The 22,570-nt window shown below is 34.1% G+C and overlaps 1 long non-coding RNA gene across 2 annotated transcripts in view; it reads left to right on the top strand.

Moving 5' to 3' along the window:
* LOC109600447 (uncharacterized) overlaps nucleotides 1-22,570 on the top strand; it is a 108,623-nt gene that overhangs the window by 50,503 nt on the left and 35,550 nt on the right. For both annotated transcript variants that reach the window (XR_007547321.1, XR_007547322.1), the window contains one exon: nucleotides 20,668-20,693. This is a non-coding gene — a long non-coding RNA (uncharacterized LOC109600447). The remainder of the gene's footprint in view (nucleotides 1-20,667; nucleotides 20,694-22,570) is intronic.

Below are 22,570 nucleotides of genomic sequence, written 5' to 3'. Positions count from 1 at the left end.
TTACTCTTTAACGTAAGAAAAAATTTAGACTTTTTTGTTTCTCAAAGAATTTAAATAACAAAAAATTGTTCCTCATCAATACAAAATTTCATGAATTAAATTTGAGAAATTATGTACTTAAAACAGGAATATTAATAAATATTATGCTTCAATATTTATTACTTTTTTCTTATATACAAAATATTTGATAGGAATCCATTAGTAGGAAAATTCAACTAAATTTGTTTTGATTACTCTTTAGCATGAAAAAATATTCAATTTCTTGTATTTCCAAGTGAAATGAGATAAGATTTATAACAAAAAATGTTTTGTTGGAAAATTCAATTAATTTTGTTTACACAGCATGATAAAAATATTGAACTTTTTGTGAAAAGAAGTGAAATAATTTTTATGACAAAAAATGTTTCAAATTCATACAAAATTTGATTAATTGGATTTGAGCAATTTTATATTTAAAACTGCCAAAATTATTCTTCAATATTTTAGGTTTTTCTTGTGTTCAATACATCTGATCGGATATAGGAATATTCAATTAACTTTCTTTGCTTACGTTTTAGCAATTACTTGAAATTTTTATTATTTGAAATAAATATTTCAAATAACACAATATCATGTATTATATCAATATTTTTTTATTTTTCTATTGTATAAAATATTTGAATGTGTGTAAATTCAACTAAATTTTTTTGCCTACGCTTTGAATCTTTTGCGGCTTTCAAAGAAATGAAAAATATTTATGAAACTTATCAGTTATAACATGGCAAAAGAATTATAATACACAAAAAAATCCAGGTTAATATTTTTTGTGACGTTTCTCAAATTTCTTCGTCTTATGACAGCTGTGAAATCCCGGAGCGTGTCGCAGGTAAAACGGCTTTACTGTAAATCGCATTGTGAAATCACTTCTCTAGAATTGTATTTTCTAAGCCGGATTAAAGCATTCTTAAGTTACACGTCAGCTGAATGCGCATCTATTCACATACTAATTCGAGCCAAAGTGCAAGGTAAATTTTAATTTGAAATAATATTTTTCTCACATCTTACTAATTGTGTAATAATTTTGTTGTATATTAATACAATTATCAGTACTGTCTGATACAATTGTGGTGGATTAACGATAACATCGTACCCATATGGTTGCCATTGCGACTGTTTACACAAAAGAGCACTGATAATTGTGATGGACGGGGAGATTTAAATTAATGACACCCGTTTAACCGATGCATAAGGGTGTCGGTCTGGCACCAAGGCACAAATTAATTATAATTTCGGTCTTGAAGGAAAGACTCGGGGAAAAAAACAGACAACAGTGACTCCGCGTCTTGCGAGGCCCTTTAGTTTGAGAGTGCTCCAACAACAAATGGGTCCATTCACTGTAATTGAGAGAAATTAGAGAAAAATACGTGAACGGGACACAATGTTGATGTAGGGGCATTAAGATGATTAAAAGGTAAAGCCACAACAATAACGACATTGTTTATTTTTGTGGAGGCATTCCGGCGTTTGAAACACTGTAGGAAATATTTTCAATGGATGAAAAGCTACAAACTGAGAACAGTCTCTTATTAAATATGAAAGCGTCAGTTCCTCAATTACGCCGGTGGAGTGCCAACTAATGAAAGGATTCGAGCATTTTCCTGGGACTTTCAGTTTTCCAGGTCACAGGAAATGCCTGTCCCGGGTGCCGTTACGGCAAGTCTTTAAATTCCGCTGTTTTTGTTTATAATTTATCGTCGCAGTGAGTACCGAAAGACAGTGAGGAACTGGGGTAACTCCAAGATAAGATTTCCACTCGGATGGCTCCCCAAGCGACACTTTCATTTAAGTCCGGCAATTAATCCGGTATCTGTTATTAGGTGATGCTGTGTTTGTTCGTTTGCTTGATTAAGATTCCAATTAAAATTTATCACCGTCACTGAGACACTGAGACTATTGCTTCTTGTCGATGCAACATTGAAACCGATCGTGATCCTTCGCAACAGTGATAAAGGAGTGAATCCGTCGGGACGGCGGCGTCTGGTTTGCCGGAGCATTTCAGCGATTTGTCGGCGGTGGTTGTGTCAAAGGCGAGAGCGAAATAAATGATGAATGTCGGCGGCGTCTCGTGCCCCGTTTTATTGGCACCGCACCGCGGCGTCGTGCCAGGGACCCCAATCAGGGTCCTATTGAAGGCGATGGGCGCCGCGACGTCGCGCTTATCCGTCGTCATAAATGTCACGTGATCGCGACGCTTAATTGCCACTCGTCTCCCGTCTTGTACTTGAGCTCTTTTCGTTTGACATATTCGATTGTTATCAATTTGTCCAATTACGGGTACGGTTCCGTCCGGAGGACACAAAAGTGTCTAATTGCCAGTCTAAATTTGGATGCTTCAGACGTAAATTTTTGGGATGTCGTTAATGATTTACGTCTGTCGCTTCGCCATTTCTAATAATAAACAAACAGTTGGAATTGAGACCGTTTGGTTTTTTTCAGCGGGCGTTCCAGGCAGTTGACGTTGACGGAACGTCGTTGTCAGAAATTGAGATGAATTAGTGCCTGTGGCACTAAACAAAATGTGGCCCTTTTGTTTGCCTAATCGCCCGTATAAAGACCGTAACACCTATAATTGCCAATAATTAGAAGTGATTTATTACGGAGATCAGACGGATTAATTCCTGGATCGCCGTAAAAGGAATTTTAGCGATTTTGCCCGTGTTACCTAATTGATATTTAACTAAATTAACCCGGGGAATTGCTATTCATTTTATGGAGGCGATCAGTTTTAATGGAAATCTGGGGCTCGGCGATACACGAGGAGTCAATAGGTCGAGTGCTACTTCCTTTATCTCCGCATTTTTCCATTTGCATTTATCACCATTTCTTTAATTAAAAGCTCCGCTGTAAGGTTTAATTTAGTAGGTTTTATTAAATTTACTTCTTTAGAGCATTATATCATAGAGTAATTACGCCGGAACAATTTGACTTAATGGTCATTCGGACTCGGCTTCATTAAATTACAATGTTTCAACGAATCGACCCGGAATTAATCCGATAAGTTGACAACAACAGGACGGACCGTGGCTGTTTACAATCACCATGAAATAGTGACAATTTAAAGCCAAACTAATATTCGTTTAAGACGTCATTAGGTGTCAAGAAGAATGCGGGCTAATGCGATGTGGGATAACATCAGTCAGGATTAAAAGTCGTCGCGCTTAATCCTTCAAAGTGTTTTTTTTCCTTAACAGTGCCATGTAAATTAAAATGTCTTTCTGATTGCTGGGGAGCGAAAGCTGCTGGGTGACAAAAAACTTACGTATGCACGGTTAATTATACTAGATCCGGATTTAAGGATTAATTGACAAGCAAAAACTGGCACATCGTTACTTACGTACATGTGTATCTACTTATTAGTGTGATTTAACGATCGGGAGAAGTTTTACTTGAAAAATGTTGGAGTATAAATTGCACAATTAGTTGGAAAAATGGGGACGGAAGAGTACGTAAAACTTATTCGAACATTTGCCAGTTGTTAATCTCCAATTTCCGAGATGATTGATGGTGTTCGGTAATTTCTCACCGGTTCTATTGTGTACAGAAAAAAGTTGGAAGTTTGTTGATCCCATTTCACGGACTACCTGTCTTGGCTTGTTCTTTATCAGGTGATGGATACTCGTTCGGATCTATTATAATGTCGATGGCGTAGGTAAATGATGAATTGCCCCAACAATTTAAAAGATTATTGTGCATAATCGACGACGATGATGCATTGAGACGTTTTACGAATAGTTTTAATTATGTTTATCTACGCCCTTCGGTTCTCATGATGTATCATTTCGGGTGACTGCTTAAATGACAACCGTCTGTATTGGTTGAAAATATACACCATCGCTCATATCTAGAATGGAATGACTGTAGACATTTTCTTGATAAAATTAGGAAAAATCACTGATTGTGCCAAATATTTAATTTGAGTTATCAAGGTATTTCAATAATAAGTTTGTTCTAGACTTCAACCAATTTGCTTTGAGTTGAAGTTCGTCTGTATTTCAATAAGTTCCCACAACATCAAAATAAGAAAAATAATCATTTGTAATGTAAAAACGGGATAATTAAAGCTAATTAATTGTGACTAACCCTTTATGGCGTTTAATTGAATGGTTAATTATTGTTTGAGCAGAGGCATGTGGGTAAAGCACGCTTCCTTGCGCCACGCTCCCTTGAACTATTCCCGACATTTAATTGCAACAACACAAATCTCGAATAACTTTAATTACGTTATTACGAATAATAACAATGCGATCTGTACTTCTAACGGTAAACGTAATCATTCTAATGTACCAATAAATCAACAAATGTAATTAACGTTGTAACAACAGTGCAATTACGATTGCAATAAATTACGAACGTACTTATTAAATGATAAATAAGTTTGTCGTTGCAAATGAGGTGTGTGATTAGTTTTAATGATTTCATACGTTTTCTCTCCATATCCCGATATCAGCTTCGATCAGCCAACAAGACATTCCATCCGACTTACAAGCACTTGTCTTGTAAAGTGTTATCTGGAAAAAAATACCAGATCATGGCGATGTTATTAACCCCGCAACAATATTGGTTGTGTGTAACTGTATGGAAACAAAGAACTGGGGATGTGTTCGTCCTGAATGAACCAATAAATCACCGTTGTCACATGCCACCATGAAGTTCTGGTAGTACCATTAACCACTCAATTTTATCAGGTCTATCGCCCAGTCCTTGACTCCGCGTGGCGTCATTGTGTTCGTCTCCGAGTAGTTTTTGGGTTTATCGGCAGACAAATTTATTGTCAGGGTTTTTGACGTAACTAACGATCGGTACTGTAATTTTTGGTCACATGAGGTGACATAATTTTATTTTATTGTGTGAGTTTAATGGTACAGTTTGTATCAGCCGATCTATCATTGTTCCCAGACCAGTAATGTTCACCCACATAGCACTCAGCCTCTAATTTAGACATCTTGTAGCGTTCCAACTTTATCATCCGTTCGAAACACATGCCGGATTATCAGAAAAACTTATGCATCCGATATTTTTTATTGCTTGACATCTTTGTAAACCGAACCGTCCAGGCATAAAACAATCATCGAGCCAGTTACAGCTTTTTATAAACCGTTTCGACGTATCGAGAAATGTAAACCATAAATATTATGGTGTTGCAACGAACTATTCGATTTCCACAAAACAAATGCGGCTTGTTAATGGATGTTTGTGTTTTTGTAATATTCAATTTTACTCCGGCAGTAAATCTGTTAACGTCTCGATCATGCACACCCAATTAAATTATTCTCACACGTCCCAGCAAATTCAATCACACAAGTATTTCGGTCCCGAAGGTTCCGGATCATGCCCCCCGATCAAATATGTAATCATCTCCGGCCCGTCCAGTTCTTAAGGGCACGTCTAAGACTTCGTAAAGGCCACGTAGAAAAAGCCGGAGCCGCGCTCTAATCCCCCGAAAGAGGATTAGAGCGGAGGTCCGGTCCTGTTCGTGGATCCAATCTCTGTAATCCCGGTTCTTGGTCCATCCTTCTCGCCGGAGATTACCGGGAGTGCGGCCAAGAAATACAATTAAATTCAATTAGACGCGCCGACGAATCGCGCCCTCCAAACCATACGGTGAACGGTGGTGCTTGAAATCGAATCGAATGAGATTAATTAATATTTTTGGTGTTGTGGAATTGCGGTCATTTTTTTCGTCTTGGTTAATTCGGTCGCTGATTTTGTGTGACTTTATTTGCGAAATTACACCGGCATAATCGGATGATGTTAATCCGACTTTCATCAGTTTGCCCGTTGTGTGAGCGTAATAAAACTGAACTTCAACTAAGCACAATCATTGTAATTACGTTTAGAAACTACCACCTCTACATTTCAACTGTTAACAAAATTAAAACAAAGCACTGATCCCCGTGCTGCGCAATTTACTCTTTACAGCCCTTGATTCAATTATGTTACTTATGTGAAATAATTTTCCCGCTGGCGGAACGTTCTCATTAATTATGCGAAAGTTGCGACACGTCCCTTTTATATATAATATAGGAGGTGTCACGTTTGATTGATGAATTACTTTACAGTTTGCTCGACCCAATGTTATCAATCGCATTGTTTTCTTCGAACGCCATTCATCAACCACTAAACACGTTACATTTGCACTCTAACGATACTGTGCGCGAGATAAAACGGAATATTTTGATGCAATTGTGGGTGTAAAATATTACGGAGGCAATCCATTTTCGATATGGACAGTTAAGAGACAATGTGGGTTTTAACTGCATTCGAGGCGGTTAAAAGCTAAATAATGAACGCGCAGCCACAGACACAATATCGGGACAGTCGTTTGTCGTGTCAAAATGGTCAAATAAATTTGTTCGTTCGGAAAATTGATGGTATGGGCTATTTTGGAAACACGCGGTTGATTTGTACGATGTTAAGATCTTTGTATTTATGCGACCGTTTAAAATTAGATCGAATACCGATTCAAAACTGGGACGAGGGAAAAATGTCACATTTTTCCTCTGGATTTGTTATATCTATAAGAAGCGTTCACATTTTTCTTAATTTATAAGAGAAACGATTGATTTTCTAGATTTTGAAACGGTGGATACTGAAGAATTATACATTTTTTTTTTCATTTTCAACTTTTTAATTTCAACTAGAATTCTCAAGTTAAAAGTTTATATTTCAAAAAATCAAAAATACTTTTGAATCAAATTGAAGTTTAAAAAGGGAGAATATTGAAAATTTGTAAAAATTCTCTTTAATTTTTGAGAATAATAATAAAATACATCAATTTGAAATGAAATCATATTAAATTTAAAATTTGGAGGTATGAAGAGTGTTACAGCTTTTATTTTTATTTGCAATGAGAATTCTCATAATTTTCTTAATGGAAACATTTTATTAAATAATTTTCAACATTAATATTTGAAAATAATACAAATACAAATTGAAAATTGCAAAAGCTGAATAATTATACAAAGGCACTCTTAATTTTTAAGAAGGATAAATATTTGTTATAAAAGAAAACGTTAGTAGATAAGATAATTTTTTGTTTTCAAAAAGAAATTTCCAGGTTTAAAGAGCATGATACAAAAAACCAAAAGTAATTTTGAATCAAATCGATAATTAATAAGAAGACTGAAAATTTGTTCAAAATCTCTTTTTAATTTTTAAAATGAATAATAAAATACATAAATTTAAAATGAAGTCACATTAAATTTAAATTTTGAAGGTATAAAGAGTGCTATAGCTTTTATTTTTATTTCCAAGAAGAATTCTAATAATTTTCTTAATGGAAACATTAATATTGGAAAATAAAACAAATACGAATTGAAAACTACAAAGACTGAAAAATTATACAAAAACTCTCTTAATTTTTTAGGAGAAACATTTTTATGAAAGCAAATATTTAGTGACCTTTTATTTTCAAAAATTAATTTTCTGGTTTAAAGTGTATAATACAAAAAAAAAATAAATTTAAAATGATATCATACTAAATTTAAAATTTGGAGGTATGAAGATTGTTAAGTTTTTATTTTTATTTTCAAGAAGAATTCTCAAAATTTCCTTTATGGAAACTTGTTTATTTAAATCCTTTCTTTCAACATTAATATTTGAATATAAAACTAATACGAATTGAAAAGTGCAAGGACAAAAGGTCTCTTAATTTTTCAGAAGAATAAACATTTTTTATGATTATTAATCGTTTTTTTATTAAAAAAAAATATTGTGATTTAGAGTGTTTAATACAAAAAACCAAAATTAATTTTTTATCAAATCGATAACTGAAAAGGGACAAGAGTGAAAATTTGTAAAAAGTTTCTTTCGAATTTTTAAGATGAAAAATAAAAAACATAAATTTAAAATGAAATCATATTAAATTTAAAATTTGGAGGTATGAAAGAGTGTTACAGCTTTTATTTTTATTTCCAAGAATACTCATAATTTTCTTAATGGAAATACACGTCAACATTAATATTTGTTTATAAAACTAATACTAATTAAAAACTGTAAGAATTGAAGAAACAAAATAAATGTAATTTTAATTACTTTTTATTTACAAAAGGGTTCCTCAAATTGAAACTATATAATATAAAAAGCAAAAATTAGGATTAAAAAGGGAGAAAATTTATATTTTCTCCTTTCTTTTAATTTCTAAGAGGAATTGAATTGTTATAATTTTTATAAAAAGGAAATAATTTACTTTTGCAATTTTATAATAGAAAAATCTTTTAAGTAAGATTTTATTATAAAAATATTAAAATTAATAATTAATATAATAAAACTAAAACAATATTCTAAAGGAATTGTTAAAAAGATCTGTGAAAAATAAAATAACTGAAGAATTATCATAAGATAAAAAAGGAATATTTGAAATAAAATAAAATATCTATTGAAAAGCAAGGTTCAAATTTAATATTATTTATTTAATATCTAATTTAATATTATTTATATTATCGGAACAATTAACAAACAAAATTGGTAAATTCAGAATAAATTAAACTTAAATATTGTGTTGACTTCTGGATTTTTTATAACCCTATTCCAGGAAATTTATTTATGTTTACCAACCGAGTTTGTATGCATGTAGGTGCATGTGTTGGACAATTTTATTGCCAACATTAAATTAACGGAATTATTCGGAAAATTTATCGTGAAACCCGAATCTCGATGTTTATTTGAAAATGATACTTCCATAACATTCCCATTTAATGATCGTCTGTTCCAGCTTTGAATATTGTATATGGTCGGACATTAAATTAAATATCATTTTACAAATTTTATTAATAGTCCGCCCGTTAATGGTTAAATTTATTTCTTATTCGTGTTAAAATTGAAGTAATTTACAACAATACAAATTTACTATAAACAAAGATGTTATTATTCAGTTACAATATATTATAATTATAAACATAAACCTTTCACGACAAACCAGGAACAAAAGTATTTAATTAAGATATAAAGATATTGTTAGTGATTAATATCTGATAGCAATTAAAATATTAATTATTAAATTCATAGCAATTATGCAAATAAATACGTTCCCCGACATGTAATTAAAGGCGTATTTATAGATGTTAATCGACGTTTGAATATTGATGATCTTATATTAATTAACCCAATAAATAAACAATATTGTTAATGTTCATTTAATAAACGCACTGTGATTAATTTCAGAAATGCGACTGCAAAAAGATGAAACAAACATTTCCTTAACAAGTCGACTTGATTTAACCAAATAAGACAATATTACAACTAATAATAAGTAAAACTGGTCTTATCCGAAACAGAAACAGTTTATTAAACTGGTTTATTGACTGTTCAACGTTTCCTAAACAAACATACTGCTTAGTCGGTTACAAAAATGGAATTCCTTCGAACCACTCCGTTGAACTCCTCATAAGTTACATGCCACCAGTTCGGTTTATCCGCGCACGAACAACCAACTGGTTAATTGCCGCTGCAAAACACAAGATGTGGGTGTGAGTCCGTGGAAATTTATTAATCCTCCCGTTCGTACGAAATTTCTGAACGCAATTAGCCTCTGTTTACCATTTCGTATTTCTCGGTCGGATGCTTTTCGCGTCCAATGAGTAGCTGCTAGTTTCGTACGTCGTATACCGCACGAAATCTGCATGCGAATTCAATTGGATGACGACATAAATTTAGACACGATATTATGTTATTGCCGGGACTGAAGGATTTAGTTCGAGTAGACGCATAAGTCGGCCAGCGAGATGATTACATATCACGAGGATTGGATTGAGAAATGTTCCTTGTTGATGTGTGCATTTGGAGATGTTAAAATTGTTGCTTTTAATCTGTATGAAAACAAAATTGCGAAGTGGAAGTGAATTATTATTTTGTTTCTTTCAAGGCAATCTCATAAAATTGATTCAGAGCCGAAAAAGGAACGTATATGGATGCCATATTGATTTGAAGCTGCTGAGTCATGTGGAGGGATATTCATATTGACTTTCTTTTTTTCGTATTATGGCATAGGAATGGCTGTGACACATCTGATAATTCACACAGGGTTTGAAAGTATTGCTAGCCTGTAAAAAAAATTGGGATTGCCCAACATACATGAGAGAAGGACACAAGGTACAGAAGAGACAGTGTATAAAAATGTGGGAACTTATCTTTTGGAGATGTTGAGATATTAGTCTCTCTTGCTGTAAACTGACGTTGAAGTTGAATTTATTTTTCTGATTATCATAATGTGTATGAATGTCAAGGACATATCTCATTCACATAGTAGCTATAGTACAATTAATTGAGTGAGAATGTAAAAGTGTTGGTGTCATCAAGGAAAATTTTAGGATCGCCCAACACACATGAGAGAAGGGCACAAGGTAAATCCGGACAAGGCCAAACTCATACAGAAGGGACAATGTATAAAAATGTGGGAACTTATCTTTTGGATCTGTTGAGATATTAGTCTCTTTCTGTAGAGTAACGTTGATGTTGAATCTATTTTTCTACCGTGATGTCTAAGAATGTCATTTACATATCTCATTCTTATAAACTCTATAGTATAATTAATTGAGGATATAAAAGCGTTTATGTCATTAAGGAAAATTTGAGATTACCCACCACACATAAGAGAAGGACACAAGGTAAATTAAGAAATTTTCCTGCTTACCGTGATGTCTAAAAATATCATGGACATATTATTTTCTATAGTACGGAGTATGTAAGAGTTGGTATTCTCTAGAAAAATTTTGGAATTGCCCAACATCTATGGGAAAAAGAACACCTGCAAAGACAAAACTAATACATAAAGACTGAGGATTTAGCAGGAAATTTATGAGGGAAACAATGATCTACAACTTTAACACACTTAATTTGGAGACTGTCTCATTTTCTATAGTCTCTTGTAGGAAAATTTTGGAATTGTCCCACTCTTATGGGAGAAAGATTACAGACAGAGATAAAACTCATACGTTTAAAACGAATTTTAAGGCAACAATGATCAAAATCAATTTCAGCTTTAAGTGTGGGAACGTATGAATTGAAGCTGTTGAGTTATTGATTTATGTGGATAAACTTTCTGTAAACTGAACGTTGATGCTGAATTTCCTTTTTGCTTACCATATTGTCTGATAATAGAATATACATATCAGATTATCACTATAATAAAGTAGAGAAGCACGCAAGACAACATTCATCATAAAAACACTTTAAACAACTATTTGAAACACCGTAACATCCCAAATCAATATGAGAAGCCAGTCCAAAGCCTTTCACTTTCAACATTTCCGTTGTCTACTCCCAGTTTAAATAAATGCAAAGTTATCAACTTGGTATTAATAAGCCCCTTTTTGCATCGCAATGACTTTCACAAGCGATATGTCCAAACGCTAATTACAAAAACCCGCAAACCCACGCTTAACATCTCAAGTCAAACAAGCCAGTAACTAGATCCTCGTAAGAGGCAGAGAACAAATTACGCCTGGTCATGCTTTTGACAGCTGTTTTATTCTTGTTTATTCATAATTATGTTTCGAGCTCCTCCTCAAACGTGTGGTTTTATTATTTTAATGTCCGAATGATTAAGCAACAATTTCCAGACTTCACGCTTCTTATCCCCCCATTGTTCCGTTTTTCACCTTTCGGTGCACGAGTTGTTTACCGACGCCAATTATCTCGCTCGCACTGAACGCCGTTTTTTTCATATTGAATTAAATTGCCCACTTTATTAATTAACTTACCGACCGATTAAATTTAGTCATTAGCATAGTTTGCTACTCGAAGAATTTTAAGAACATAGCGGTCGAACAGGATGTTTTACTACTCGCCGTGTCTAGATGCTTATCTCTAAATAACATTTATAATAAACATTTTCACTTTATAAACGTGCGAGAAGGAATATGCAAATGCCGTTAAATTATGCATGGGATTCGCACCCGAGATTGATTGTCCGGGACATAAATTGCAAACTTTTTCCGCCGTATCCGTTTTCGCTAAAGCCGTTGTTTTCGTTTGCAGGAACTCCCAGGGCAGCACCGCCACTTTCGGTAAGTAATTGACACACTAATGAGTCCGCAGTCCCGTCCCTTTGTTCTTTTACACGGCAGCCGGTCGTTAACTTCGCGCATGCAAATTTCCCGAGGATGAAACGCACCCCGTAACTTTGTTCCGGGTGGATAAATTGGCCCGCGCTCGGACCGCATCTGGTCCCCGAACGACGTTGCGGGATTAAACGGGAAAATGATAAACGATCGGCTCCGCTACAAGCGGACGTATTGTTAACGGGACCTGAAGGAAATTTATGTGGGGTCCTCAAGACGCCATCCGGAGTGTGTCAGTGTATTTGACCTATATTCGGTGGATGGATGTGGGAGATTATTGGGGCTCAAAAAATGATATTTTCGATGAAAAATTCAGGTGAATTGAATTTGGGGGAGAATATTTGTCGCATTTGGAGATGTAACAAGAAAATTCGATGGCTCAACTCCGGGGACCGTCTGATCCGTTTCATCCCAAATCCAACAACTGTCCCAGATGTGTTTGGACGTTTTTAAATTTCATTCGTTCAATCGATAATTTTAATAAGTGTACTTGGAATTGGGTTCGGCAATAAATTCAATTAGAGTCGGGCAACCGAAACCGCAATTGAAACATTGCATCTGAGCAAAAGCAATTAGGATTTGATCGGTTCAAAGCACGGCCACGGGGTTTCGGAATTAAATCGCACTAGGGCTTGAATTAAAAGTAAAAAACCGAATTGCCAAATCAAACCGTAATTAAAACGGGGGCTTGTTGTTCGTTCAGGCAATTTGACAGGTGGAAAGGCAACTTTGGACCACTGTGATTTGTTTAATTAATTGTTGCGGCTTCTAAACGTTAAACGTCGAGAGTTGCAACAGCGTGGGTTTCGAATGTTTGCTTTGGACAGATATGAAGGACTGTCACACCAACCACTTGATGCAAAACTTTATCTCGATGTGACTAACACTGCCAGACTAGTCTAACTGTTCTTTTTTCACTCAGACGTAGTTGTATCATAAGAAATGAGGTTGAGACGAGGGAGTTGTCAAGTCAGTTTCGTTAATGGGTCGACGAAGGAGTCGCGTTTCGAATACAGAACGCCGTTTGTTTCCCTCGAAACGAAAACAAACTTCCCCCTTTACATAATTTCCCGAACACGTTCCGTGAATCACTGCGTGAAAATTTCATTCACGCGGCGTAACGCCGCGGCGTTATTTTTTCTAAACGGCATGCAAACATTTAGTGTTTAAATTCTGTCACGTTTTCACTTTAAATAATTCGGTACAGAGTAGACAATTATCGGCGCGGAATTCTTAAGCAGTTTCACACTGTCATCTTCGCTGAGAGTTATTATGTGTGTTTTTTAAAATATGTACAAAGCGTTTGTCTGCATGGAAATTGTGACATTGGATGGATGTTTCGGTGCCAGAATATGAATTGGATATTTAAAAGGTGTGATGCAAGTCATTATTTACTTGTCCTCTTTCATTATTCTATTTTGACACTACGAATAGTAAGATCATCTTCTATTATTATAGAAATAGGTCTTTCATGTAATAATTTTAACCAGGAATGTGCATGTAAATGGTTATCATGAGTTTTATTTTATTTCTTTCAGGTATATATTGCAATTTCAGTGTTTAAATATAGAATGTACTTTAGAAAATGTGCATTCCAACATTCACACAACAGGAATTCTTATCCAGCTGATATTATCAATTTTCTAAGATGTTTTCAATAGGAGGTAAATTCACCAAGAAGAGTTCTATTAAAATTGATGAGGATCATCAAGCGGTTATACCAAACTAACCAATAGATAAAATATCATTGAAAGAAGATCCACTAACTCTAAAAGTCTGTGATATTGGAAAGAACAAAGATCCAAGAATTGGAAAAAGATACCAAGTTGTTTTGCCCGACTTCATGCCAAACCCATCAGAGACCAATTTACTTTTAGCCATGGAAGCCGCTAAACCCCAACTCCACCCAAATTATCTAAACCTTGCCTAGCAAGGTTTTGGTTTGAATGAGGAACAGAGTCTGGCGATTTTATTTCTGAACAAAAACAATCTTATGGATGATTGTTGTGATTGTATGATAAGAATGAAGAATGGACTGATGTAGAATTGAAGATTTTGAAGAAGGCTTTGAAACGTTCATCGCTTAATTTCTACAAGATCTAATAGAAGATACGAACTAAATCGATGCGTAGTATTGTTAGGATGTACCACATTCTCACTCGGAATGATAAAATGTATATGTTGTATGTGTAAAAATGTATATTATTGTGAAATAAAGGCAAGTTTTTATTTTATTGCAAAAAAGTTAGTTATTTGTGTTTGATGAAGGGATTTTTATTTTCATTTTCAAAAAAAATACGATTAAACCGTTCCACAACAGTTTTGTCGACATTTTCATTAATAAGTTTTCTCACTTGAAGCCTACTATAGTAGCGAAATATGATCCTTACCATTGTAAAGGTTCTCTTTAAGACATTTAATTGGAAAAACCCTTAGTAAAATATACTTTCAATTAGAATCTATGATGTTGTAATCATGCAAACATCATAAAGTAAATTGTAGTGGAGTTTCTGGCATTATTCCAATCAATGATAATTGGTTTTAGAATTGATGACGTCCAGTAAGTGTTTCGGGGATAAGACAGGTATCGAGGAAAAACCTCGAGGAGTTTACCTGAGACAGAAGACATTCGACTTATCGAAGACTGGAAAAACCCTTAGTAAAATATACTTTCATTTAGAATCTATGATGTTGTAATCATGCAAACACCATAAAGTAAATTGTAGTGGAGTTTCTGGCATTATTCCAATCAATGATAATTGGTTTTAGAATTGATGACGTCCAGTAAGTGTTTCGGGGATAAGACAGGTATCGAGGAAAAACCTCGAGGAGTTTACCTGAGACAGAAGACATTCGACTTATCGAAGACTGCGCCAAACATTCAAGTTTAGTTATCAAGTAAAAATTACACATAATTTTCACTCTAGAAGTCATTGCCAACCAATTTACTTAGAATTATGAAAAATTCGAGTCAGACTTATAAAAGTTTCTCTATATTTTCTTATTCTATAAAAAGTTATTTTTATTTTTCTGAATTGAGTTGTCATAAATATTGTAACTTTTATTTAGAAGGGAATTTTAATTGTTAATTAATACTTTGTATAATACCCTTTTTACCATATAATTTCAACACATCACCGAAGCGTAAACTCAACCAGTTTCCTAATATTCTGAATTGCTGTGTAGAGTTTGTTTAAATTTTTATGTAGAATTTGATTATCATCATACATTTTCTCTAGGATTGGTATCCACAGTCGACAGGCAAATATGCTTTCTTTTCTCATTTATTGATTCTTTCAAGTTTGTCTATTGTCTATTTCTTTTTCTCGGTGGTGGCAAAGATGATTATAATGTTTCTTACAGTTTGACCTTTCATATATAACACTATTCAACAAATATGAAGAAAAAGATGGACACTTATGTTGTAACAGGTCTACGTGGGTACTTAAACTATACGAATTACGAGTTTTAGAATACATCAATTATATTAATTTTCTTCAAATTTTTTTTATTATTATTTATGGTTAATTAATTTACAGAATAAACTTAAAAGTTTTTCGTAATTTTCTACATTGTTATTTATAAAAACTCAGAAACAATTCTTTTAATATACCTCCAATCAGTCAATTTAACAACGCTTAATTTTTTATCAAATTTCTCATCTTTTAGAATTTTTCTAATTAGTGGTCCAACAAATATTCCTCCTTTAAACTCCTTTAAACTTGGCATCACTTAGTTTAGGAAAACTTTGTTTAAGGTATTTAAATGGATCTCTCTCTTTATCTAATGCTTTAAAAATTTTTTCATCAGTCCATTCATTATTTGAATAATAAAAAACCACATAAACATGCATATAATTGTTGCTCGGAGTGTCAATAGATGTGATAACTAGATAACCAAAATTTTAAATTTTAATACTAAAACTTGTAAGTTTTTACTTCTATCGGCAGTCTCTGTAACTGCCAATTTAATTTTATTTAGTTCAACGGGAACGTGAAGAATATATCACGTTAGCTTGGCCTGGAATAAATTGAACTCTCTGAGGCTAGTTTTGTACTTTGTAATGGCTTTGTGTTACTCTACTGTCCCAAAGACACAGAAAAGCAATACTTAGTAAATCCTCTTTGAAGCAGTAAGCTTTGAAGTAACAGCCCTATTACTTTTAGATCACCACATATCTGCCAGTTATAAAAATCATAGCATATTGCATTTAGAATCAGTGACATACAGTGACAGTCTTGCCATAATGAAACAAAAAAATGTTAAGAAATTAGGACTGCAAAACTAGTGAAATCAATGAATCGCCATTGAAATACCACTAAAATAATAAAAAAAGTTACTATAACTTTGTACAACGAAAATTAAAAAAGGTATACAATTCATTAAAGAATTGGATTAAATTGACCAGCTACAAAACAATAACAGAAAAATAATAAAAACTACATACTGAAATCCTATTCAAGTATGTAGTTACTATTTAATAAGTGGCTTGTACAAAACATTGCACTTTATCTTGTTACCAGATCTGATTATATCGCTTTACATGTTTATCCAATCGCTCAAATTTATGCAGAACAAATCGAGTCAAGAGGTTGTAAACAGGCAGCGAACTGTTCATCTTAATTACTGCTTCCTAATGATTTCTGCAAAACTATTCCCCCCGTTCGCCATATCGATTTACTGCGCAAACAATCTTCCACATGCTATTTTGTTTAGTCTGTCCCGATTATTTATTCGTCCATATGCCCGACTAAAAAATATATAATTCCAGTTGAAAACAAACGAGCAACCCGACTGAGTCATAGTGTGGCTTAAGCATACACTCTGGCAGACAAATGAGTTTTCCAACTAACTGGAAAAAAGAAATGGCATCGGATTCCTAGCCTGCCTTTAAATTCCCAGTGATGCTCCACCCATTCAGACGGATACAAAGGATTTATGTCCCCGCGGATTTACGCCGTTGAAGTTTTCCACTTCCATTTTCAAAAATTACTCGCCGTAAAAGTTGCGAACGCTAAATGTTTATTTATTTGAGGTTACAGTTTACGGTGACACGGCCGATAAATTTCCCACCGAGATGTCTCCATTCTTGTCACCAGTTAAGTGCAAAAGTTCATAACGGAACACGTGTAGACCCACTGTTGAACACGCTCCCAATACAACGATCCAACTTCCTTTAAGTTTACACAAGAAACATCCCGGTTTATTAAGTGTACGAGCGGGTTACTTCTTTAATTATAATTATCACTGTGCTAGGTAATAAAGCGAGTGAATTAGTCGGGGACAATTAAAACCCGTTAAGTTGGCGACATCTGGCGAAGGTCACCCTTTTGCATTGTCATTGTCCTGGATGCTTTTGTTCCCGTTCGCGGATCACGCTTTCCTTCGCTTTGTTCCCCGTTTTGTCGCAGCTTTTTCATCTCGGATGCGGTGGCTCGGCTCATCCCCGTCTCCGGAGAGAATATTCAGGTCAATTAAAAATTTATTTATGAGTGGAATTTAAATTGTAATTTGTGCATTAGCTGAAGTGATACCATTTCCATTTTCCGCTTCTTTATTGCGGTGGGACGTGACGTTCATTGGATTAACTTTATTCTGTTTCTCCTGCTGGGCTTCACGTTTAAAAATGCAAGTTGGAATGGTGGAATGAATGACCTTATAGAATAAGCTGAAATTCAGTGTGGGGTCTAGCTATACCCCCCTATTTCAGAAATAAAAAAACTGGTTATTCCTTGAGCCAAAAATTTTTACTTTTGGGTAGAAATTAACCCATAAAGTGCCCGAAACACCGTTGTGGCGAAGTGCAGGCTCACTTTAACAAGTGGTATTTTATTGCTCGAGAAAAAATTTTGTATTAATATAGAATTAGTACAATTTTTACTATTGCTACAAAATTTGCCAAAAAATTATGTAGAATTTAAAAAATCGTAAAAACTTTTTAATTATAAATATATTAAGATGTATAATTACATTACACATCTAATTACATTATACATCTTCATCTTTTAATATTATTTATGTTTAATATATTTATAATTAACAAAGTTTTTACAATTTTTTAAATTTTACATAATTTTTTGGCAAATTTGGTAGCAATGGTAAAAGTTGTAAGTTGTTTTTAGTTAAATATGGTAAAAATCAAGCAAATAATAAAAAATCAAATAAATTCTTATATCCCGATCACGTGATCACCATACCTCAATCACGTGATCATCCCATTCCGGTCACGAGATCACTATATCCAGCCCTATTACTTTTAGATCACCACATATCTGCCAGTTATAAAAGTCATAGCTTATTGCATTTAGTGACATACATAATTTTGCGCAAGAGTGTAATCAATAAATCGCCATTGAAATACTACTAAAATAATAAAAAAAAGTTGCTATAACTTTGTTCAACGAAAATTAAAAAAAGTACACAATTCATTAAAGAATTGGGTTAAATTGTAAAAATCAAGAAAAATAATAAAAAATCAAATAAATTCTTACATCCCGATCACGTGATCACCATACCCCAATCACGTGATCATCCCATTCCGGTCACGAGATCACTATATCCAGGTCACGTGATCAATATACTGCGATTACATGATCATCGTACCCCAATCACGTGATCAGCATATACCAATCACGTGATTACCCCACCCCGATCACGTGATCACCGTATTTCAATCACGTAATCACCGTATACGTGTCTCGTGATCACCCTATTCCAATCACGTGTCCATCATACCCTGATCACGTGATCACCATATCCCAATCACGTAATCATCATACCCCAATCAGGTGATTATAATACCCCGATCACGTGGTCATCATACCCCGATCACGTGATCACCATATCTCGATCACGTGGTCATCATACCTCCTCACGTAATCATCATATCCCGACCACGTGATGTTCTTTTACTGTTAGCTTTTTTTCAAATAAAAAACTTTACTCATTAAAAAATTACCCCCTATTTTATAGTTTCCAGTATATGTTTTGGTGATTAGTGATAGATATTATCCGATTTATCTCTGTCATATCTATAATATTTATTTAATAGGGAAACATAATTAATGTGTAAAAGGAATTTAAATTGATATTTCTACATTAACTGAAGTGATACCATTTCCATTTTCTATTACTTAAACGATGAGTTGCGACTCTCATTAAATGTTCTAATTCTGTCTCTCCTGCTGTATTTGATGACTGAAAATACAGGTAGGAATAATAATTAAAAAGACCTCATCAACAGATTTTATGTTTTGCAGTATATCTCTTGGTGATTGGTGATAGACATTCAATTTAATAACCAACGATTTATCTCTGCCAGATACAATCAGATGGAAATTAACACACTTGAACATTTTTTCTTAGCAGAGTGGGTGTAGGTGCATGTAAATTTTCAATACGGCAGCATCATTTATATTCAAAAGGCTTTCGAGTGAAAGCGGTGCAATGTGAAAGGTGTCGTGCGAACGCCGTATGATTTATTATTTTTTAAACTCCTCCATAATTTACTTTAATCGCCGCCGGTATCTGTCCGTCAATTGTTAGTCAATCGTAAAAATCGTATTGTCCTCGAACTTTCCGTGCACCAAAATTGGATGGAATGCCTTGTTTGTATTTTATCCTACGTGATCCCCTCGTATTAAAAGTGCTTTATGCAAAAGCCTAGCCAGTTGTAGTGGTGTGTACTTTAAAATTACCGTCGGAAGTCGTTTTGTTTGCACCGCATCAGGCGTTATTTAACATATTCACGCCTCCAGTTTTGGCGAAGATCCCGGCGACACAATGCCGAGCAAACAATAAGTCGCCACTGTGCAATCAATCCCACTGCAATGCATAATTTTCCATTTATAATATTCGGGAGGGCGAATGGGGGCAGGAAAGCGTCGCCCCCTTGAGCATAATTCACGTTGTTAATGCCGTGGCACTCTTATTGTTCCACCGTTCTGTTTGTTTCATCAACAAGTTAACAGGTCCGGCAAATCACTTTTATTTCCATACAATAAAAGCAAACGACATAATTTCGATGTTGGTATGTACGGTGTGTGGGGCGTTTATTGATTTTAATTTATTTAAACAAGCTTCATGCTAATAAACGTCTGTTTGTTTTGGATGGCGCAAAATAAAACAATGCTGATATTTATATGGTTACTTCTTGGGGAGCTGGGTCAGCTGTAATAATAGAAATGACTGCAAGAAAGTATGATGCTATTCACTTATTGGGTTTTGGCAAGCTGTTTTGTTTGATTTCTGGTCCACTAAAATTTGTGAGTTATTGAGTTAATTGGGTCGAGAACTGCCAGTCGTTTGGCACACCTTTTGATGTTTTTAATTTCGTTTAAATAATTTGTTTGTTGTGTGGTGATTCAATTAATTATAAGGTGTACTCTTGCTCAATGTTGGCTTTGATACAGCTGCCAAAATTTTAAACCTTGCGCTTTGTGTTAATTACATCTTTATGTGCTGTGAAAATTAGATGAATTTATCGTAGGATTTTTTGCGTTGGTCAAACATAGTTGGAATTCTAGGTTAGCACGTTCTGCAGTTGATTAACAATGTTATATTGTTTCAGATTAGATATTGGCCTGACCTTGTTTGGTAAGTGGACTTTTAAACACCATGAAAATTGTAAATCAGTTTTTCACTTGAATTTCTGATACATGTAAAACGTAGAAAGCGGAACATATTTTATGGTCGATTAATGTATCCGATATCCCGATTATTATTCTAACATCCACACATCCAAACTGAACAGTGTCTTGTAGACCAGTTTTAAATAATTAATTGGATTTACGAGCACTTTCGGAATTTTCACACATTTCACAGCCGAAGGAGACGCTTATCGATCTAAACAGGTGTATTCAATTATCAGAACGGTAACTTTGTTTAAATTAATTTTGTGAAAATTTGTAGCCCTGTCGAAACTTTATGGTCTATAAAACATTGTATTAGCATATAAAGACATCAACTTTCCTCAACGTTAGATGTAAAATTTTAATTACGTTTCCTCAATCCAGATATGAACCAAGAAAATTATCATAGCCTTTAAAATCCCAACCATAAATAATGTATATCCGTTAATTTCAATTTCAAATCCGTCCGCAGAAAAACACTCGGAACATCATAAATTTTAACTGGGGGCAATCCATTAATAAAACAACACTGTCTTGTAAAACGGCTCTACGCACATTTCTGAGAAACACAAATAGTTTATGCGACGCCGAGGTCAACAATCGAAGAATTCATTAACCTTTGACACTTATAAATGGAAATGAATTATGCTTGCGACTTGTTCTGCGCTTCGCACGCTTAAGACGGCGATGACAAATTAATGACGAGGCCCTATATCAAAATATCACTGGTTATTCGTACCCGTGCTTCCGCGTTCGCTGAGGAACGACTTTTTGCCATCGTCGATGCGATTTCTTCCTGTTTCTCTTGTTCTGGACATTCCTGGTGCGGAGGTTTTAGACGTAGTTTACAGTCATAAAATGGCACAGTTTTAATAAACACGAAACGTAAATGTGCACGAGATTATCTCGTCCAGTAAAACCGGAGCGGATTAGCGGTGATCTGCATGCAAATTTTCGATTATTTATAGTGTTTATGGTGGCATTAAAAGGCGTAAAGTTTGGAGTCCAGTGACAGGTTAGTGCGTTGTAAATAAATATATTGCCAAAATAAGCAAATCGTGACCGTAAAGTTTTGCGAAACGCCACAACCGGTATTTGGACTGTCTTTTTTACGTCGCTAATCCAATAATAAAAGTTTGTACGACCGCATTTAGGTTTATGTACGTAATTTTTGTGCTTTTCTTAGTAACGTTGCCAAAATTTAATTGTCCGGGTCATTGTATTTGTAGCGGTGCTTATAATTATGGCAGCTTACTAAAATGTATTAATAATATGAACTGTACTACTTGAATTTTAACCTATAGTCTATTCACATAAGGTACGGAGTGAAAGAAACAATAATCAACAAAGTTGTGATATTATTGTATTAAATATTAAATACAATGTTTAAAAATTAAATTATAAAACATTTATTTATGTCTGATACTTTATTTCTCTTAGCTCATTTATGTATCACACATATTTTTCATGTATAGTAGGAAAGAAACTGTTTTTATTCAATCATTTCTAACAACCAAAATAATATTTTCGATAAAATTAGAGCGACTCGAGTATTTTTCAGGTGTATTTATAAGCGAACAGTTTCTAGTATCAAAAACAAATGATATCAAAAACAATTGAAAGGTTTTGAATTCATGGAAGGGTGAAGAATCAAAAACGAGGTGGACGAAAGAGAAGAACTTCCTGAGCATTAGATTGTCGCATAAAAATGAGAACAGTTTCTAGTATCAAAAACAAATGATATCAAAAACAATTGAAATGTTTTGAATTCATGGAAAAGTGAAGAATCGAAAACGAGGTGGACGAAGGAGAAAAACTTCCTGAGCATTAGATTGTCGCATA

This window comes from Aethina tumida, chromosome 2, assembly GCF_024364675.1.
Source record: "Aethina tumida isolate Nest 87 chromosome 2, icAetTumi1.1, whole genome shotgun sequence".
In the NCBI taxonomy this organism is placed as follows: domain Eukaryota; kingdom Metazoa; phylum Arthropoda; class Insecta; order Coleoptera; family Nitidulidae; genus Aethina; species Aethina tumida.
The sequence above is the reverse complement of the archived record's forward strand: the minus strand, read 5'-3'. Positions and strand labels throughout refer to the sequence as shown.